Source organism: Pinus tabuliformis, chromosome X (assembly GCF_031772625.1).
Source record: "Pinus tabuliformis cultivar Carrire ecotype Pingquan chromosome X, CPIR1, whole genome shotgun sequence".
NCBI lineage: Eukaryota > Viridiplantae > Streptophyta > Pinopsida > Pinales > Pinaceae > Pinus > Pinus tabuliformis.
In genome coordinates this window covers 747628045-747649115 of record NC_142308.1, presented here as the reverse complement: position 1 = coordinate 747649115, position 21071 = coordinate 747628045, and the positions used below count along the sequence as shown (strand labels likewise).

The 21071-nt window shown below is 40.6% G+C and overlaps 1 pseudogene; it reads right to left on the bottom strand.

Moving 5' to 3' along the window:
* LOC149142054 (origin of replication complex subunit 6 pseudogene) overlaps positions 1 to 17031 on the bottom strand; it is a 32844-nt pseudogene extending 15813 nt beyond the window's left edge.
* Positions 17032 to 21071: the final 4040 nt, after the last annotated feature.

The following is a 21071-nucleotide window of genomic DNA, read 5'->3' as shown; positions in this document are numbered from 1 at the left end:
GGTTCTAGGATGTGGCGCCAACACATGCTAGGGATTGCCAAGGAAACACAAGGGAGGACTTGTTTCAATTACATGTAAATGAATGAATGTGCATGTGTGATAGTGAGTGTTAACAAGCTATAGGTGTGCTAAGGAGGGAGTGACAATGTATGATGAGTAGTGCCAATAGATGATAGAGTGATAGGAAATCCTACTAAGATGTGACAAGTACCATGGTGTGCCAATGTGTGCCAAGGAGTGTTAGGGAAACACAAGGGAGCACTAGGTCATAATGCATGGAAATGAAGGAATAAGAGTGTGTGGCATGGAGTGTTAGTGAGTTCCAAGTGTGTTAAGGATGAGTTACAAGGCACACTTGGTAATGCTAAGGAATGCTAGAGTTCTAGGGCGACATGCGGCCAAGATGTGCCAACACGTGTAAGGAAGTGTTAGCTGGGAGTGCCAGGGTAACACAAGGGAGAACTATGTCAAAATTAATGGAAATGAACAAATAAGAGTTTGTGATTAGAAGTTTCAGTGAGTTCTAGGTGTGCTAAGGACAAATTGACAAGGTATGCTAGGCAGTGTTAAGGCATGCTAGAGGCTAGGGAGACATGCCAAGATGTCATAGTTGCTAGGGTGTAACAACACGTGTCAAGGAGTGATAAGGAGTGCTAGGGAAACACAAGGGAGAACTAAGTAAAAATGCATGGAAATGAATGAATAAGAGTTTGTGACCAAGAGTGTCAGCAATGTCTAGGTGTGCTAAGGAGAGAGTGACAAGGTATACTATGTCGTGCCAAGGAATGCTAGAGTGTTAAGGTGGTAGGCCAAGATGTGTCAGGTGCTAGGGTGAACTAGGGAGTGTTAGGGGGTTACAAGGAAACATAAGGAAGCACTAGTTCAAAATGCATGGAAATTAATGAATAAGAGTGTGTGAGAGGGAGTTTCAATGAGTTCTAGGTGTGATAAGGAGGGAGTGACAAGGTTATATGATAGGCAATGCCAAGGTATGCTAAACTACCAAGGCATGTTAGGAAGTACCACGGTGTGCTAGGGAGTGTCAAAGCATGCCAAGGAATGTAGGGGATGTTAATGCATGCCACATAGTGTTAAGGCATTCTAAGACATGTCAGGTGCTACGACATGTCAAGATGTAAATTGTGTTGCTTAATTGTTTTAGACCAAGGTTGGATGTGATGAACCTTGTCTTGGTAACTTGTTAAGTGGCATGAGTGAGATTTTACATGAGTACTCTAAGATGAGTTACAAGTAGTTATTAGGTGAACAAGGGATATGTTGAATTTCCATGACACATGAGAATCCGGGTTTGGCCTTAGAATTTTTTATGCAAACACACTGAAGTGCCACAACACATCTACTATGCAGAACAAAATCTGCCATGAAAGAAAAAGTAATGGATTGAATGCACATAGTTTAGGGTCTGCACATATTCATATGTTAATGCTTATTATTGTGATATACAATAGCCATTTATATGTCTGGTGTAAGACTCCTCTGGAGATTTCTATCCAACAACAACATCTCTGTGGTAAAAGGTGTACTGTTAGAGGTTTCTCCATCAAAAATAGCAACCAAAAGGGACCATACTGTGCACACAAATGAAGAATTAAGAATATTGTTATCTATGAGTGTTGATGTGGGGGTATGGGACAAAATTACACAAGCAGCGAACCTTTTTGTTCAACCAATCAAGATCTAAAAATGAAAATGTGTGATTATATATACATGTGTGATAGTATTTGGAGAAATGCCAACCTAACCCACAAATTTGTTGACATTTTGCTGGAGCTGACCTATAATTGTTCCTAAATTTAATAAACATCTAAAATAGGACTGAATTTTCAATACAAAATATAAATTGATAAGAACATGGCCAAATTGTGAAAGTGTAAAAATTTGTATGGTTTAAAGGGACCGATCCCTTTGAAAAGTCTTAAATGTGGTAATGAAGGTTGAGCCTCGTTATAGAACCCCTTTGGGCATCCATCTTAGGAATTGTGTAGGATGCAACACTTCAGAATAATTTTTGTAGCAGTGATGCAACACTTGTATATTGACATGGAGTTGGAGTTGGCCTGTCAAAGCTCATTGGTCTACTTTGGAACTTCTCTAGGGTGATGTCTTATATGATTTGGAGTACGAGGGCATGATTTGATATTTAGTTTGCATTGAAGAAGCTTTGGAGGCTAGATACTATAGAAAAACCCCTTGTTCTGAACAAGGAAGCACATGCCACTGAAGAAAGTAACAACAAGTACACATATTTGAAACTCAAATCACTTCACTATTTATTACTCTTTGAAACAAGAAATAACTAAAAATTTCAAACACTACTAATCACTTTTCCTTTAGTCTAGAATGTACAATGAATCTGGAAACATGTACAACAATGTCTCAACTTTCTTGACTCCTAATCCTATTGCACCTTCCTTGCATGGATAGATAAGACAATTAAAGTCTGCCGCTAGTGAATATGATATGAGATACGCAAAAATGCTTCCTTAGGTAAGGCTGAGAATTAATAACTATGGAAGTGATCCTTTTAACTATGCATGCAAAAACTAAATAAAGCAAAGAGTTTCGCTACTCTAGGTGCCAGAAACGAATCCGCTGCCTAAGGTAAGTACTTTTCCCAGAACAAGATATTAATGACTCAGAAACTTTGTTGCTTCCTTCAAGAGAGGTGTATTCCAAACAGAACTAAGCTATCATGCACCATCCTCCAAATTCATTCACCTTTAACAGAAATCTTGTGCCCATAAAATGACAAGAGACCAATATCCAACAGAATTCACTGACCAACCAAAGACCCTTGTGCTCAAACAACGAGATAATAAGGGAATGTCAACTAGGGTGGAATATTTCACCACCGAAATTGACAAGAGATAGAAGGGGTAAAAAACTATCAGAACTAATGCTCAAGAACAAATGAATTAATCCACACTTGGTGATCCAAGATGAATTCAATCCTTCTTTATTTATAGATTTTCCAGAGGGGTTTCATATTCTTAAGTGATTGAGTAAACCTTACTCCAAACCCCAATTTTGGGTTTTTTAAGCTGAGTTTCCCCAAAAATTGCCCAACAATGTGTATTTTGGGGTTTTCCCCCTTTATGGAGGACTATAGTCTACGGGGATGGATAGGATATTACGTCCCATTCGTCCTCAATTTGTAGAGGATGTTACATGGCACCTAATAAAAGAAACAATGCTTTAGTTTAGGAGGTAATAGCTAAATGCTTATTTCTTTCCACATAGGACATACATCTTGAAAAAATGATCATGGGGTACAAATACTACAAAAGGTATGAATCTTACTAGAATTGTCATAGTCCAAGAATAAAACCCTTTCAAGTGAAACAAGGTCAGTACCACATACTACAAGCACAAATGAAAAATTCAAAAACAATATACTTATTCAATGAAAGAATGATGAATCATATTAGCGCACTTTAAATTTAATAGCTCTTGAGTTTAAGTACTCAATGTTGTTTTGGGTCCAATTTGGGGAAAAGGAGGAGCTCTTGGTGACAATGGGATGATCAGGCTTTTTAGAAGGGGGCTCTGCTATACTTTTCAACATACAAGCCATTCATTCTAGTGGAGAAGATATAGAGAAGCCTTTAATAAGGACCTTTCCAAGATCAATTTGGAGGAAATCCATTTTCAAAGCTTAAACATAGTTCTAGATTCAAACAAGAGTAGTCATTTTTCAAAACAATTATTAATTCCTAAGAAATTCGAGCCACACTGACATGTTGACCATTTATTCTTCTACTGGACAAGGAAGCATTTATGAAAAGTCATTGGCCCTTTCATCCAGTATTTGATGTAAATCTCTTGATTAGAAATGTAATAAGAGATGCAGTTTATATTAAGGAAAAGGGAAAATTAGAGGGCCAGTTAATAATTATCTCTAAAAAACTCTTAATAGAATCCTAACATATTTGAAATGGAAAAGGGTAACTCCATGGTTATTTTTTGCTATAGAAACTTTGGTAATTTCCATGATTGAAGCATGTATTCATACCTTGAAAGAAGCTCACAAATGCTTTTGATATTGGTTGAAGCAAAGAAAATGTGCAAAGTTACACTCACATAGAGGTATGGAAAAAAGTATGTGGAGCTTGTTGTCCAGATTCCAAAGAAAGAATGGACAAAAGGTGAAAAAAACAAGTCAAAAGATATGTGTAGCTTTTTTCATGTAGAGGTAGGTGTTAAATCCACACTCTACAGCGAAGGCTTTATGGTGCAAGTAACACAAATTTTTGCATGCAGAACTTTGGATTAAAAGGAGTGGAGCTTGATGCTACATGTCCACTATTACCCCATTTTCTGTATGAGTTACAGGAGATAAAAATAATGAGATACAGGAGACACAAATTAGATACTATTGTTATTCAAATTTAATAAAAAATATTACTATGTCTTCCTCAACATAAAACAAACGTCTTCCATAAAATATTTTCTCCATGAATCTGATTTAAAATGAATCTCTTTTGTTGAAGCGCCCAGCCGCAAATAGAAACGATGCCGATGGGGCAATTTTAGTTTAGAAAATTCACAATTATTTTCAATTGTAAGATCTCCTATTTTCAGTTCGTATTTCAGTTACAAGCAATGAAATAGGACTCGTCGATAAATCACGATTAATCACAAGTCAGAATCTGCTTGCTCTCCAAACGATCCGATCTAAATATTTTTGAGTCAAAATCACATTGCCAAGTTTAACTCATGGTCAATGCAAGTTTGACTTAAGGCTTGCCGATTAATGCATATTCCCGCGATTGTTTCCAATTTATTTGATTTTCAGCCTTGACTCGATGAGCACGAGTTTTTCAAGTTTAGGTATGTTGCATTGCTAAAAACTAAACGTCAGTCATTCCAAAATCTATTTCTCATTTCTCAAGCCCAAAACTCATATGTCGAGACCTTCAGTAATCGATCACTACTCACTATTACACAGTCCAGACTCAATATCCGGGAACCGCCAAGGTGAGCCTAAGTCTAGACTCCATATCTGGCAGTCGCCAATGTGTGCTCTATCCATACTCCATATCGACCCTCGGGCAGTCACGCATCACCTTCAGCGTGTGTTACCTTTAGGCTTAGCCACTTCATTATTCAGCAATCAAGGTACATCGGCACTTGGCTTAAATAATAGGTATATTACTATATTGAAGTTTCAATGTTGTTTTCAATGGAAAATTTCAAGTTTCACTGTTCAGCAATTGAATGTTCGACGTATTCCTTTGGTTATGACTTTTCAACCCTATAAATGGGGCTTAAATAGATTTAAAAGATTCACTAAGAAATGGTTTCATACCAACCATCGACCAAGTCATCAAGCATTCCTTCCTTGGTCGATGTCTTGCCAACTTCAAAGGCTTTAACCATGCATTCACAACTTTGGGTATTTTTGTTCTTCCAGAATCTGTTATTGATGTATTGGTTCAATTGTCTTATGCTAAACGAACTTGCAAATTCAAGATTACAATGCAATATATGTTGATAATAATCCCTTTAGGTAGCATTTCCTCATATATACCTAATTGTGTTTCAAGTTCATAATGATATATTAGGTTGAAATGTGCTTGTGTTGTTAGACAGATTACTCTTTGATCCTTAACAAAACCTCATATCCTTTAAAACCAACCCTCTTTTTTGCAGAGTTATATATGGAATTTTTAATTTTATTTTACAAGAGCCAAATTAAATAGAAGGCACAACTCCAAATCTAAACAGAAGCTGCAATTTAAACACAAGTCCAAAACAACAACAATGTCGAGGGAGAAGGACTTTGCTTGGGCTTATTGTGACAAGATTCTTAGAGACCCTAAGCTCCTTTGTAAATTTTGCAAAGCGAAATGTAGTGGAGGAATTTATAGATTCAAGTACCACCTTGCACAAATACCCGGCCATGATATAGGTCTCTGGAAAAACGTTGATGAAAATGTCCAACACCAAGCAACCTTGGCCATTGATATGTTGAGTCAACATAATGCAAAGAAAGAAAAGAAAAAAAAAGAAATTGGAATTCCTGGAGTTGACAATTTTTCTTCCACCACCCCATTGTCATCTCCCTCTGTTGAATCCTCAATGCAATTCCCAAGTTTCCCACACATGCCTCCAAGTCCAAGTCAAACTCAAGGCCAAATGAATCCTCCTGCATTCAACATTGGAGGTGGAAACATAAACACCTTTTTTTCTCCTTGCACAAAACCCAGTTCCAAAACCTACCTTGGATACCACTGGTTGGAAAAAAAATATCCATAGTCAGGCAAGGAAGGCCATTGCTAAATTTTCGTACTATTCTAACATAGCTTTCCATTGTGCCATAAGTCCTTATTGGCAAGCTATGATTGATGCAGTTGTTGTTGTACAGGGTTCAAAGTTCCTTCATTAGAGAGCATTAGGAAAAATTTTCTATTAGAAAGTGTTGAAGATGCCACGCTTGTGCTATCTGAGTTTCGTTCATCATGGGTAGAAACAGGGTGCACGATCATGAGTGATGGATGTGTTAGCGCTTGGAATTCACCTAGGCTGAGATAGACAAACTCTCAAGGCTACATCAAACCATTTCACCTCGTAGCTAGCCCTACGAGGTATGAGAAGGCTCTCTCGGGTCAGATTTGATAGATCTTATAATATAATAAGCTGACCAATTAGGATCAAAGATATTAGGCTAGTAAATTGATAAGGGGGGTTGATTTAAAGATTTTTTGGGTTTTTGGTGGCAATTGGAGGGAGTGCAATTTTAGGGTGCGGGGATTGAGCTCAGTTTTTGCAGGTGGGTCTTTGGGGCAAGGTAGGAGTCTATGCTGATGCCTTTAACTGAAAGAGATGATCAGGGAAGAAAGAAAAGAGGCTAAAGAGGGCAAACAATGAATTCGAATCCTCTCTAGACAGTGGAAAACATAAATTTTAAACAAAATTGAAAGCTGAGCATGGCATGCATGAATTCAAACTTTATCACTTCTTTTGTTTAAATAGCAGCAAGAGATCAAGAAATGGAACACATAAACACACTTACAATAACAGTAGGAGACACACCATCAACATAATAATCCACAAGAATCCACAATGAAGTCTGCAAAACCCTGGCCTTCCTTTTCCTCAAATTGCAGAAAATAAACAAGTCAAAAATACAATAGCACTTCTCCCTCTAGAGTCCAACCATCAAAATGAGAAAGAGAAGGCATAATATAGAAGGTCAAACCTCTTTTCCCACCTCTAGGGGTCGAGCTCAGCTTCCTAGGAGCTGTTGCAACTAATTCTAAATCAGTCACTAGATAATAGGCCAGCTCAACAACTTACCTCTAAAACTTAGGAAGCTTATCTATGCATTAAATATTCACTATTTACATTAAAGAAGCTTCTAGAAGTGGTAAAGAAGAGTAAAAGTATCTAATGCCATGAAATTTACACAATAATCCATCATTTACATGCCCAAATAGTCAACCAAAGTGAAAATAGTGCTTTTCTGGCCGAACTAGTCAAAAATTGGCAAATCTGGAGGTTTTGGTCGCGCCCCTGGAAGTTCTGGTCGCGCCCCTTTGCAGCTACTTTTGAGTGGGTTCCACTGATCCAAATCAGGTGCAAGATGGCTCATTGGAAAGCTTAGCCTGTCTACTTTCCATCCCAAGTGGAATTTCTAGATTTGGTGTTGATTTGACCCCTCAAAAACCATTTCTCCCAAGGTCACTTTCTGCAACTCAAAAAGTGGGCAGAAAGTCATTTTTAAGGTGTATTTTGAGCTTTTGGAGGCTCAAAACTCAAAATTAGGCTGCCCCCAAGTACTGGTAATTTTTATTTTTGCATGCCCTTTCCAAAAATGCCAAGTTTGCAAAATTCCGAGCAGCCCTTCAAAATGGTCTCACCCGGGGTGAGACCAAACCGTGGGCAAAACCTGTAATTTTACCAAAAATTTGCAAAATGCTCCAAAATTCTCAAAATTTTCAGATTTTGATGCTAGATCAAGGCTGATCAGTACCATGATGAGTGAGGGATGCCTCAGCCAAGATGCGGAGTGGATTTGTCCTTTTCTTCTTCTTCCGGGCCTCTGACAGCTCTCTTTGGAGAATTTTTATTCTCGCCTTGCAAACATGTAATCTTGCCCAGTAGTGTGTCTTCATGTTCCGGAGCAGCTTGTTGTCACGGTTTGCCTTGTCTAACAGTCCCTCCAAGCGCCAATTTGCTCGGATGAGCAATAACTCTCTATCCATGGGCAGTGGGTCCCCAGGCCTCCTGCGATTGATGACTCGGTCAAATCGCATCCTCCATAACTCATCCAACTCCTTCTCGGTCTCCAGCTGTTTGGTCCGCTGCTCTAAATAAGTGATAGTCCACTGAGCCATCTCAAGCTTCCGCTGCAACACAAGGTTCTCTTCCTTGAGCTCATAGAAATCTGAAGAAGGAGGAGAATGAGCATCACGACCAGTGAAATCATCATGTGCCTCGCCAACTGCCTCATCCTCAACCATGGGCTGCTTGCCCTCTCGTACTGCCTGTGCCGATGAAGAAAGCGAGGCCCCTTCCACCTGATGTGGAGATAACACTCGCTGCTCTGATGATGAAGACGAGACCCCTTCCACTGGCTGTAGAGAAAGTACTCGTCGGGCTGCTGCAAATAAGGTCCTGTGACCTCTCTGATATGTGACCCGAGGAGAAGAAGCCATGTGTCTCGGGATGCTGGTCTCGGGCTGATGTGATGGCCCTCCCTCCTCATGAACTGCCTCAGGCCCTGAATGTGGCTGTGTGAAAACATCTCGGGAGATGAAATCCGCCCAAGGGATGCCCTGCTGGCTCAGCTGATGGGAAACTACTAGCTGAATAAGACCATGATGGCATAGGCTCCGGAGCTGCTGTACTGGAGTCTGTCTCCGAAAGGTAGTGGCTATCCTCTGAATGTCATGAAATAAGAATGCCGAAATGTTCATCATCCTCACTCTGGTGAAGTGCATCATCATGCGGATATGACAAGAAAATACTCGTGAGAATCTCCCCTCGCATGTGAAGTAGTGCATAATGAGTCTCATGGTGTCTATATACTCTGCTCGGAGGAACTTGATAGGAAAGTTCCTTGTCAAGTGATGCACATGGGCAGGCCTAACATATGGCTCATAGTATACCAGGTCCACCCACTTGCGCTTCGGCCACACCTCACCCACATTGGGTATCCCGGTAGCATCTGTGATAGCCTCTGGAGAAAACACAAAATTCACCCCTGCAAGGGTGACCTGCCTGTCATGGAGATGGAGGACAAACAACCGGGCCAAGTCTCTGTGATGCTGGATGTGTGACAGCCTCTCACAAAACTGAAAACAAGCCATATGCTGAAAACAAGACACTGCCAATGGGCAAGCCTGCAACTCTGTCAATGATGTGGGCTCTTCCCTCCTGTGATGACCACCCTTGCCTCCCCTACGAGGCCTCTGCTGTATCTCAATCTCAGTAGATGATGATCGGTCATCACCTTGCTCATTAGTCTCAGTGGTTGACATGGTGTTATTGAGCAAGGTGGAATAAATAAGTCAAAATGACCGCTGCCCTGCCTGCAAAATGCTGTGAAGTATGCTGTTTTCAAGGGGAAACATCATGAGGGATATGTTAGGGGAGGGAATTTACATATAGGAAAGGGAAAAAATATATATATAAGCAGGGAATTCTGAAGGAAAACATCACATAATGCTAAACATGTCATTCCATCTTTCATCATTTGCAAATGAATACTGTATTAGGGAAATATGTTTTATGATCACCAAGGGAAAGGACAATATAGATTTTCATCATGGAGGGAATGAAAGTATAAGGGAATAGAGTAGCATCAATCATAAACATTTAACAGGCTGCTGCTTTTATATTTTGTCTTCAAATATCTTTCATGAGCATACTCTGTTTTTTCCACATTTTGAAATGACCATTTGATGCTAATATGAAACAGGGATTTTGGGTATTAGATTGTAAGAAGAAGGGAAGGGGATTGCTGTGATCATGTTACAATGGAAGGGAGAGGGAATTGATAACTTGGGAATTAGGGAAAAGAGAGGATATTAGGAATTAGGTTTGGGGGGACAGTGAAACCCTTTTAATAATCACTGCCAACTAATTTTTGTAACAGCAATTCATTTAGGACAGTGGCAGCTTCATCATGCTTTTACCATGGGGAATTAGGGTTTGACTGTGTGCTTTGATCATAGGGAGGGACATTCAATTGCCTAGGGAGTTTAACTGAAGGGACAAGCAATTGAATTAGGGTTTACATAGGGAAATAGGTAGGGAAAAACAGAGTTTTGAGAAAGGGGATGAAAACCATGCTAATACAAAACCCTAACACAACAAGACTGCTTCTTTTGATAACTATGCAGCTGTATTTTTGATGAATTTTGTGATGACTTTAACACAGCTTTGAATCTTTGACATATACACAGCAAAATGACACTTTTCTTTATTTTTTATAAGGCTATGCAAATGACATTTTCACTGTTTTTACAATTTCTTATGTGCATGCCTTGTCATCACTTTTTATTTTTTTTTTTTTTTATAATGTTTCTTTTTCATTTTGCTGTGTTTTTATACATGAATTGCTGTGTGTAGTAGTGCTTAGGGTTAGAGCATGATACATGGTAGAAACAGGGTTTGGAATAGGGTTCAGGAGGGGTTAGGGTTTCATGGAATTTGGGGTAGGTTTTGAGTATTTTCTTTGCAAATGAGATTAATAAAAATGACATCCTAACACCTGTGATTTTATATTGGGAAAATGAATGGAGGAACTAAGGAAAAAATTGCCTTGAAAAACAAACATACTACCTAACATTAGCATGCAAAAACATCAAGTCATTTTAACCTATTTTCTATGGATTTCCTTGCATAAAATCATGACCATAATCTTCTTTTGCAACCCCAACACCATTACACAAAACGTGGAGGAGGCATACCTTTAAAAATTGGAGTGAATTTGAGTGAATTTGAGCGTTTGGGAGAGTTTTTAGGGCGGGCAGACTTTTTGGTCGCGCAAGCTGCCAGTTTGGTCTCACCCCTCCGTTTGGTCGCGCCTGTGTAATTTAACACAGCGCGTTGGCCTCTTTTTGGTCGCGCCCCTCCGTTTGGTCGCGCCTGTGTAATTTAACACAGCGCGTTGGCCTCTTTTTGGTCGCGCCCCTCCGTTTGGTCGCGCAGCCTCCAAAAGACTGAAACTTCTGCAATTTGCCCAATTCCGCTCTCTAATCGCCTTTTGCTTGTAATTTCTTGCTCCAAATGCACAATGAAGACCTTTCAAGAGGGAATTTGCTTTTATAGGCTCATATTTAAAAAAAAAAATTGACTTTAAAAACCCACTTTATAATGTTTAAACCTTTGTATTCTCTTTAACACTATTTTAGAGTCTTTTTGTCCTGGAATGAGCTTTTTGATGCGTTTAACTCCGTTCTTCTTGCAGGTTGACCGCCTGATGGACTGTAGCGAAGGAACCAGGGTTGTTGCCGGCACTTTTACAAATTTTTGAAAATTTCTTTGTTTTTTCAAAATCCACATGACCTTGTAATTAAAAACAGTGTTTTTAAATCCAAGGCATAAAATGAGCTGTAGCTGAAGAAGATGACAATGAAACATATGTACAAAACTCCTTCCGGCTTGCTGGGCACTTACTGACCATGACTCATGACCTTAAAATGATTTTGACTCAAAACCCTAAACCTAAGACCATGGGACTTTAAGACAAAAACAAGAACAAGTCTGACTCAATTACATTGTTGTATGACCTGATCCAGCAAAGCCAAGAAGACAAAGACCAGCTCCTCCATTCAGTGTTATGGCATGCCTAATGAGATGCAAAATTGACACTGATGAGACACCTATAAATGCATATGCAAAGAGTTATTGATCACTGATGGAGGGCTCAAGACCGACACTAACATTGGCTCCAATGGGGATGGTAGCTCCTTGGAGGTGCCAAGAACCTCAGACCTCTTGGGAGAGCAGACCAGTGCTTTATTCATTGGGCAATGGAGTCAACTAATAGAAAAAATAACCAACTCAAAAAGACTTTATTTGACTTGACTGTAAACTGAAAACTTTGAAAGGACTATGACTCAAACAAACTGACTTTTTGCAGAAAATAAACAAACTGAAATCCCACACCAACCAATCTTCATGCTTGGAATTATAGCCTTCACTTCGGGCCCCAAACCAAGAATGAAAGATCAGTTCACGCTTGTTGTAGTAAAGTAAAATGATATGTACAATGAAGATGATTTAGAGCAGCATTGTTCAAACATGATATCTCTTGAGAAGCCGGCCATTCACCGACCCACCGGGACATTCATCGCCATTCAACTCCTTAAGAAGGAAAGCATTAGGACCACGATATGCAGCAATCTTAAAAGGACCTTTCCACAGATTATCAAACTTACCGTGTTTACCTTTGTCCTCGTTTCGAGCATCGCATCTCAAAACAACATCTTCTAGTTGAAAATTTTCTGATTTTGCCTTCTTATCATAAATCTTCTTGATACGTTCTTGCAGCTTCAAAGAGTTTTGGAGGACTTCTTCCCTTGTCTGCTGTAGGTGGACCATTTGACTGATTCTCCGTTGCATTGGATCCATGTCTTCTCCCGTTTCTTGGATTAACTTTGCGACTGGTACACTAAGTGATGTAGGAAAAACTGCATCAACCCCGTAAACAATCTCAAATGGCGACATTCCTATTGATCTCTTTTGGCTCACCCGATCAGCCCACAGTGCATTGACCAACTTCTTGTGCCAACTTTTCTTGTTGATCTCCAGCATCTTTTTGATAATGTTTACTAGTGATTTATTTGATGATTCGGCCAGCCCATTACCTTGCGGATGATAAGTGGTGGAGTGACCCAAACTGATATTGTACTTATAACAAAAATCCACCATCTTATTTGACTTGAAAGCAGCTGCATTATCCGTGATCAATTTGAATGGACAGCCAAAACGGGACAAGATATTAGTTTCAAGAAAGGAGATAATTACCGAGTCTGTGGCCTGTCGAGTAGGAACTGCTTCTATCCACTTGGTGAAGTAGTCGATAGCAGTCAAAATCCATCTATGCTGCCCGGATGAAGCTGGGTGTATTTCACCAATGAAATCAAGGCCCCACTGCTGAAAAGGCGCACTAATTTCCACCGGCTTGAGTGGCAATGGCTGCAATCTTTGTTTCCCTTGAAATATTTGGCACTCATGGCAGCTCTTCACCGCTTTGTATACATCAGAAAAAAGGGATGGCCAATAGAAACCAGCTCTCAAAATCTTGTTGGCTGTAGTTTTCCAAAATAAATGACCTCCACAATCACCTTTATGGAAGTCTTCTACCGTTGTTTTCGCTTCTTCTTCAACCAAACAATTCAGTAGGATGCCTCCGGGATCTTTCCAATACAATGCTGATTTCATGATGCAAAACTTAGCGGCCTTCAATTTCAAAGTCCTTGCTTTGTTCTTTGACATTCCAGGAGGCGCGGACACATTCTGAAGTACATATACTATATCAGTATACCAAGGAGAATTAATGAAAATGTCTGATACCTGAAGCGCTGAATTTTCTCCTTCACCATCGGACAAGGCTGCAATCAAGTTGATGTCAAGCGCATGTAGGTTTGTTTCAGCCATTAGTTTAGCAAGTCCTTGTCCTTTAACCAGCTTGGTTGGCTTGATTTCAACATCATACTCCAAGAGAGCAGCAATCCACTTGCCTCTCCTACCTTCCGGCTCTGTTTGTACCAAGACATCCTTTACCGCTGCACTAGGAACATAAGCTAAGACATGAGAATGAAGAATATAAACCCGGAAATCTTTCAATGCTTTAATCAGGGCCAGCGCTTGTTTCTCAATGATGTTATAGTTTAATGCCCCATCTCTAATGATCCGGCTGAAAAATGCAATTGGCCTTTCAACACCCTCTCTTTTTTGCATCAAAACTGCTGCTAGTGTATGCTCGGAAGCGAAAGAAAACAATATGAAATCCTGAGTATAATCAGGGCTGATTAAGGTCGGGGCTGAAGACAAGATTACCTTGATTAAGTTGAAGGATTTGACTGCCTCCTCAGTCCATTTGATCTCGCTGTCCTTCCGAAGCATGTTAGTCATTTCTCTTAAGTGCTCTGCAAGATTAGGAATGAAGCGACGCAGAAAATTCAATTTACCATTAAAAGATTGTATCTCCTTCTTGTTTCGGGGCTGTTCTAGCTGCTGAATTGCCTCCACTCTTGCGGGATCAATACGTATACCATCTTTGGAAATGATATGTCCCAACAATTTATCTTCACTCATGGCGAAGAGACTCTTTTTTGGATTTAAAGAGATGCCATATTTTCTGCATTTTTGAAAAACTTTCGTCAAATGAAAAAGATGCTCCTCATCGGATTTAGAAAACACCGTTAAGTCATCAAGATAAACAACTAAAAATATGTCCTTTTCATTGGCAAAAGCCATGTCCATAGCTCGCTGAAATGTTGCACCTGCATTCTTTAAACCAAAAGGCATTTTAGCATAATGAAATGTTCCCCAAGGTGTAGTGAAGGCTGTCTTATCACGGTCATCCTCATGGACCAGGATCTGATTGTAGCCGGAGTATCCATCCAACAATGACATCTTGGAGGCACCTACTACTCGCTGCAATATGTGATCCATCTTTGGCAGCGGATAGTTATCTTTGAGAGATACCTTGTTCAAATTTCTAAAATCTATGCATAACCGAATCTCACCGGTTTTCTTCCTCACTGGCACTAGATTAGAAATCCAATCTGAAAAGCGAACGGGAACTATAATTCCGGATTGATAAAGTCTATTTACCTCTTTTTCAATCAAGGGCAACAACTTGGGATTGATCCTCCGCAACTTCTGCCGAAAAGGTTTCTGATTTTGTTTGATTGGAATAGTGTGTTGAATTATGCTTGTATCATAAGTCTTTAGATCTGAATAATCCCAAGCGAATACATTAGTAAATGATGACAGCAATCTAATGTATTGATTCCTTACCTTGGGTGGCAGGGCCTTCGATAATTTCACCATCTTTGGATGTTCCACTGTCCCAAGGTTGACATCTTCCACACCTTCTTCGGTTGGCATCAAAGTTGGCTTGCGAGCCACATCGTCTTGATCAAAAAGCTCTTCTAAAGGAATCAGTCCCTTTGGAATATGATTGTCTTTCAGCTGCAAAACATCCATTTGATTTATTCCTTCAGGCTCCATGTCAATTGAGATTTCTTCAAACTTTCCTTCTCCATGCAAGAAGTCTTTGATTTCCTCATCATCCTGAAAGACTTGCCAATTCCTTTGGTTGTCCGGGATTGTGGGGCGGTGTTTTACATAGATTTCAAACTTGTTACTCGAATTCATTGGTATCTTTAAATTGCTTGCTGCCTTAGCCAAAGCATCGGCAACTCCATTTTGTATCCGGGGTATGCATGTTAAAGTATGCTCTGAAAACCGCTTCAAAATATCTAGAACAGCATTGCGATAAGCCCGCATACGAGGATGTTTAGCTTGAAATTCCCCCTTTACTTGTTTGATCACTAACTCGGAGTCGCCATAAATTGCTATCTTCTTTGCTTTTAATTTCCGGAGGATTTTCAAACCAGCTATAAGGGCCTCATATTCAGCTTCATTATTTGAACAATCAAAAGCCAATTTATAAGAGCAAACTTGTACCTTAATTGGAACTTGTTTAGAGACTGAAAATGGGCTGCGGATCCATACGCCAATGCCTGCTCCATCGCTGCCCACTGCCCCGTCGAAATCCATGGTCCAAAGACCATCTTCATCATCATCCAAGGGCTGTACTTGTGATGTTGTTTCAGTCATGACTTGCTGTCCATTTATCTCAGCAATTGACTTTATGACAGCAGCCTTTTCTTTGCTTTCCGTTCTCAATACTTCTCTAACATCTTCGGCAATGCCTGGGATATCTTCTATCTGAACTAATTGACTATTTACTTCATTAAAACTATCAGCAAATAAAACATAGGACTCTAGATCTGTCTGTACATAGTTTACAGGATGATTTACCGGTTTTTCCTTGCTTGTAATCATATACTTCATCTTTTGCTCTCGATAGACTTTCCTCATTTGTCCAAACACCGGAATAGTGGCATATGAAAAGTCCAGCTGTAAAGTGCCTTTGAGTTTTGATCCCCATGACCTTGAAAGAAGCATGCCAAACCTTGGCGGAATGTCCGCTACTACCACATCCATCAAGAGATTCTTTGCGGGAATTTGATCCAAGCTAACAACTAAATCTTTAATCAGACCGATGCATCTAACTCGGCTGGAATCAAATGAGTATAGATCATGGTAGTTACGAGTTATATCAAGTCCCAACTTCTCCATTATTGCCTTGGGCATTAAATTGTGTGATGCTCCCGAATCGAACATAGCATTATGAAGCACATAATCATGAATTCTCAAGCTGATATAGAATGGCGGGACATCGCTTTCCGGTGACTCACCATTGAGAGCTGGCCCAAAGATCAATTCCGGCTGATCATCCTCCACATTAACCGCATCTAACATTGGATCAATATTGAACATCTTAGAAATTTGTGCTCTGTAAGTAGTGTTCTTCATGACTTCAGTAAGTGGAATGGACAATTTCAATTTTGAGACTTCATTCTCAATGCTGAACGCTTGACTTCTTTCACTTTCTTTGGCCGGATTATCTCTTTTTTCTGCTCTATCTTTAGGTACATTTGATGGCTGATCCATCTTGTTTGCTGGAGCTGTTGGGGCTGATGAAGAATCCATGATTTCTTTACCTTTTCTTTGCGGAACAGCAGCACCATTCTTTGCCGCATTTTCTGCCTTCTTTTGAAGTGGATGTATAGGTACTGTTCGGTTTCTCAGCTGTCTCTCTTTGCCTTGTTGAGCTGATAAGGCATTTAGATAACCTCTTTGATATTCCTCAGACTCATCTTGAAGTGCCACATCATTAGATAGAATGTAATGCTCATCTTGAGGTGCATAAGCATTACTTACCAACTCGTCTTCTTCTGTGATGTAAGTGGGCATGTCATCGGGAGTGAAAAAATGATTTTCTTCACCGGGACCTTCACCCTCATCTTCAGATTCTTGAGTGACATAGTTTTGCTGAAATGGGGGTTGGATCGGTTGCTGTACTGCTGCCTCTTGTCCTCGTGGCTCCCACTGTTTTATCCTATATTGGGGCTGCTGTTGTTGGCCTCTAAAGTTCGGATTTCGAACTTGTGGTTCCGGTTTGCCAAGACTGAGATTTTGGAGTGCCTTTGACATCTCTTCCATTTTCCAAATAACTTGAGAAGTGGATGCTACCTCCTCTTTGATTGTGACCTTCTTTTCCGCCTTCATTCTTGCCCTTTTGTCATTCAAATTAGCCTCCACACTGACTGCAATTTTCTGCATTTCCTCCAAAGTAGGAGGATCTCGGTCCCGCAGTGAGTAGGCCATCTCCGGATCGAAACCATCCGGGAACTTGAGCAAGGCAGATTTTCGAGAAGGCTTAAGATCATCTGGTATAGCATTATACACTGCATTAAATCTTATGATGTAGTCTTGAACGGACTCACCCGGATTTCTCTTAAGGTTGTTATATTCGGCATTGATTTGCAGCGGATCCTTTCTGATTTCCCATCTGTCCAAGAATTGTGTTTGAAGTGCTTCCAAAGAAACAATACTATTTGCTCTCAACCCTCTGAACCATTTCCGGACCTCTCCTCCAAAAGTCTGAACGAACAACCTCATGGTAACATCTTCCTCATCCAATTCATACAGATCAAAAAAGGTAGTCATCTGGTCAACATGCTGCTGAGCTGAGACACTCTGTGGAGTGCCATCAAACATTGGTATCTTGCTCTGGTAGTCAGCTGGCATGTCATGAAGGTTTGCAGGGAGAACAAGGGGAGCAAATCGGGCAGCCATGGCTCTAGGCGGGGGAGGTGGAGGAGTAGAAGGAGTATGATGAGGAGGAGGTGGAAGTATAATAACAGGGGTTGTGATAAGGGGAAGGGATGTTGGCGGAGATAAAGGTGATGATGGAGTTTGAGGTGTAGATGGAGGTGAACCAACAGGGGTATCGGGAAGTGTAACTATAGGCGAAACAGGTGAAATAGAGATGAAAGGAGGGAAAGAAGCTCGATGAGCCGTGAGGGAAGTTTGAAGATTTTCAGCTTGATCAATAGTAGACCCAATATGATCAGATATGTTTTCAATAAAATCAACAAGAGTTGAAGCATGTATACTACTTTGAAGATGCCGCAAAATATAAGATTCAACCACTTTGTTATGCCTTTCGAGGTCAATCACAGCTGCAAAGTCAGGATCAAGAACCAAAGTATCGAGTGCACTTTCAGATTTAGATTTAAACAATGACAATTCAAAATCCTCGTCGAAATCAAGATCTTCAAAATATTTAATTACAGCAGGCGATGAATTAGATCTAACAATCAATTTTGGATCAGAAGCCAGCTTGTAAATACAAATAAACGAGGAAAGGAAAAACCACTCAGCCAAATAGAAACTCTTAGCTTATCATCTGAAGCTTAGAGTCCATAATGATACTGGGATAAAGATGTCAGTGAAGCGCTATGTTCACAAATCCCACGGAGATAGACTGAAGCAGCGTTTATCTACTAAAGCTGATGTAAAACAAGAGCGTTTTCAAAGGCTTCTGGCGTAACTTCAGGCTCCGTCTAAGACTTATGAAACAACACACTCAATGAGCAAAGATTTAGATGTTCTTCCCCAGTATGGTCGCCAATATGTTAGCGCTTGGAATTCACCTAGGCTGAGATAGACAAACTCTCAAGGCTACATCAAACCATTTCACCTCGTAGCTAGCCCTACGAGGTATGAGAAGGCTCTCTCGGGTCAGATTTGATAGATCTTATAATATAATAAGCTGACCAATTAGGATCAAAGATATTAGGCTAGTAAATTGATAAGGGGGGTTGATTTAAAGATTTTTTGGGTTTTTGGTGGCAATTGGAGGGAGTGCAATTTTAGGGTGCGGGGATTGAGCTCAGTTTTTGCAGGTGGGTCTTTGGGGCAAGGTAGGAGTCTATGCTGATGCCTTTAACTGAAAGAGATGATCAGGGAAGAAAGAAAAGAGGCTAAAGAGGGCAAACAATGAATTCGAATCCTCTCTAGACAGTGGAAAACATAAATTTTAAACAAAATTGAAAGCTGAGCATGGCATGCATGAATTCAAACTTTATCACTTCTTTTGTTTAAATAGCAGCAAGAGATCAAGAAATGGAACACATAAACACACTTACAATAACAGTAGGAGACACACCATCAACATAATAATCCACAAGAATCCACAATGAAGTCTGCAAAACCCTGGCCTTCCTTTTCCTCAAATTGCAGAAAATAAACAAGTCAAAAATACAATAGCACTTCTCCCTCTAGAGTCCAACCATCAAAATGAGAAAGAGAAGGCATAATATAGAAGGTCAAACCTCTTTTCCCACCTCTAGGGGTCGAGCTCAGCTTCCTAGGAGCTGTTGCAACTAATTCTAAATCAGTCACTAGATAATAGGCCAGCTCAACAACTTACCTCTAAAACTTAGGAAGCTTATCTATGCATTAAATATTCACTATTTACATTAAAGAAGCTTCTAGAAGTGGTAAAGAAGAGTAAAAGTATCTAATGCCATGAAATTTACACAATAATCCATCATTTACATGCCCAAATAGTCAACCAAAGTGAAAATAGTGCTTTTCTGGCCGAACTAGTCAAAAATTGGCAAATCTGGAGGTTTTGGTCGCGCCCCTGGAAGTTCTGGTCGCGCCCCTTTGCAGCTACTTTTGAGTGGGTTCCACTGATCCAAATCAGGTGCAAGATGGCTCATTGGAAAGCTTAGCCTGTCTACTTTCCATCCCAAGTGGAATTTCTAGATTTGGTGTTGATTTGACCCCTCAAAAACCATTTCTCCCAAGGTCACTTTCTGCAACTCAAAAAGTGGGCAGAAAGTCATTTTTAAGGTGTATTTTGAGCTTTTGGAGGCTCAAAACTCAAAATTAGGCTGCCCCCAAGTACTGGTAATTTTTATTTTTGCATGCCCTTTCCAAAAATGCCAAGTTTGCAAAATTCCGAGCAGCCCTTCAAAATGGTCTCACCCGGGGTGAGACCAAACCGTGGGCAAAACCTGTAATTTTACCAAAAATTTGCAAAATGCTCCAAAATTCTCAAAATTTTCAGATTTTGATGCTAGATCAAGGCTGATCAGTACCATGATGAGTGAGGGATGCCTCAGCCAAGATGCGGAGTGGATTTGTCCTTTTCTTCTTCTTCCGGGCCTCTGACAGCTCTCTTTGGAGAATTTTTATTCTCGCCTTGCAAACATGTAATCTTGCCCAGTAGTGTGTCTTCATGTTCCGGAGCAGCTTGTTGTCACGGTTTGCCTTGTCTAACAGTCCCTCCAAGCGCCAATTTGCTCGGATGAGCAATAACTCTCTATCCATGGGCAGTGGGTCCCCAGGCCTCCTGCGATTGATGACTCGGTCAAATCGCATCCTCCATAACTCATCCAACTCCTTCTCGGTCTCCAGCTGTTTGGTCCGCTGCTCTAAATAAGTGATAGTCCACTGAGCCATCTCAAGCTTCCGCTGCAACACAAGGTTCTCTTCCTTGAGCTCATAGAAATCTGAAGAAGGAGGAGAATGAGCATCACGACCAGTGAAATCATCATGTGCCTCGCCAACTGCCTCATCCTCAACCATGGGCTGCTTGCCCTCTCGTACTGCCTGTGCCGATGAAGAAAGCGAGGCCCCTTCCACCTGATGTGGAGATAACACTCGCTGCTCTGATGATGAAGACGAGACCCCTTCCACTGGCTGTAGAGAAAGTACTCGTCGGGCTGCTGCAAATAAGGTCCTGTGACCTCTCTGATATGTGACCCGAGGAGAAGAAGCCATGTGTCTCGGGATGCTGGTCTCGGGCTGATGTGATGGCCCTCCCTCCTCATGAACTGCCTCAGGCCCTGAATGTGGCTGTGTGAAAACATCTCGGGAGATGAAATCCGCCCAAGGGATGCCCTGCTGGCTCAGCTGATGGGAAACTACTAGCTGAA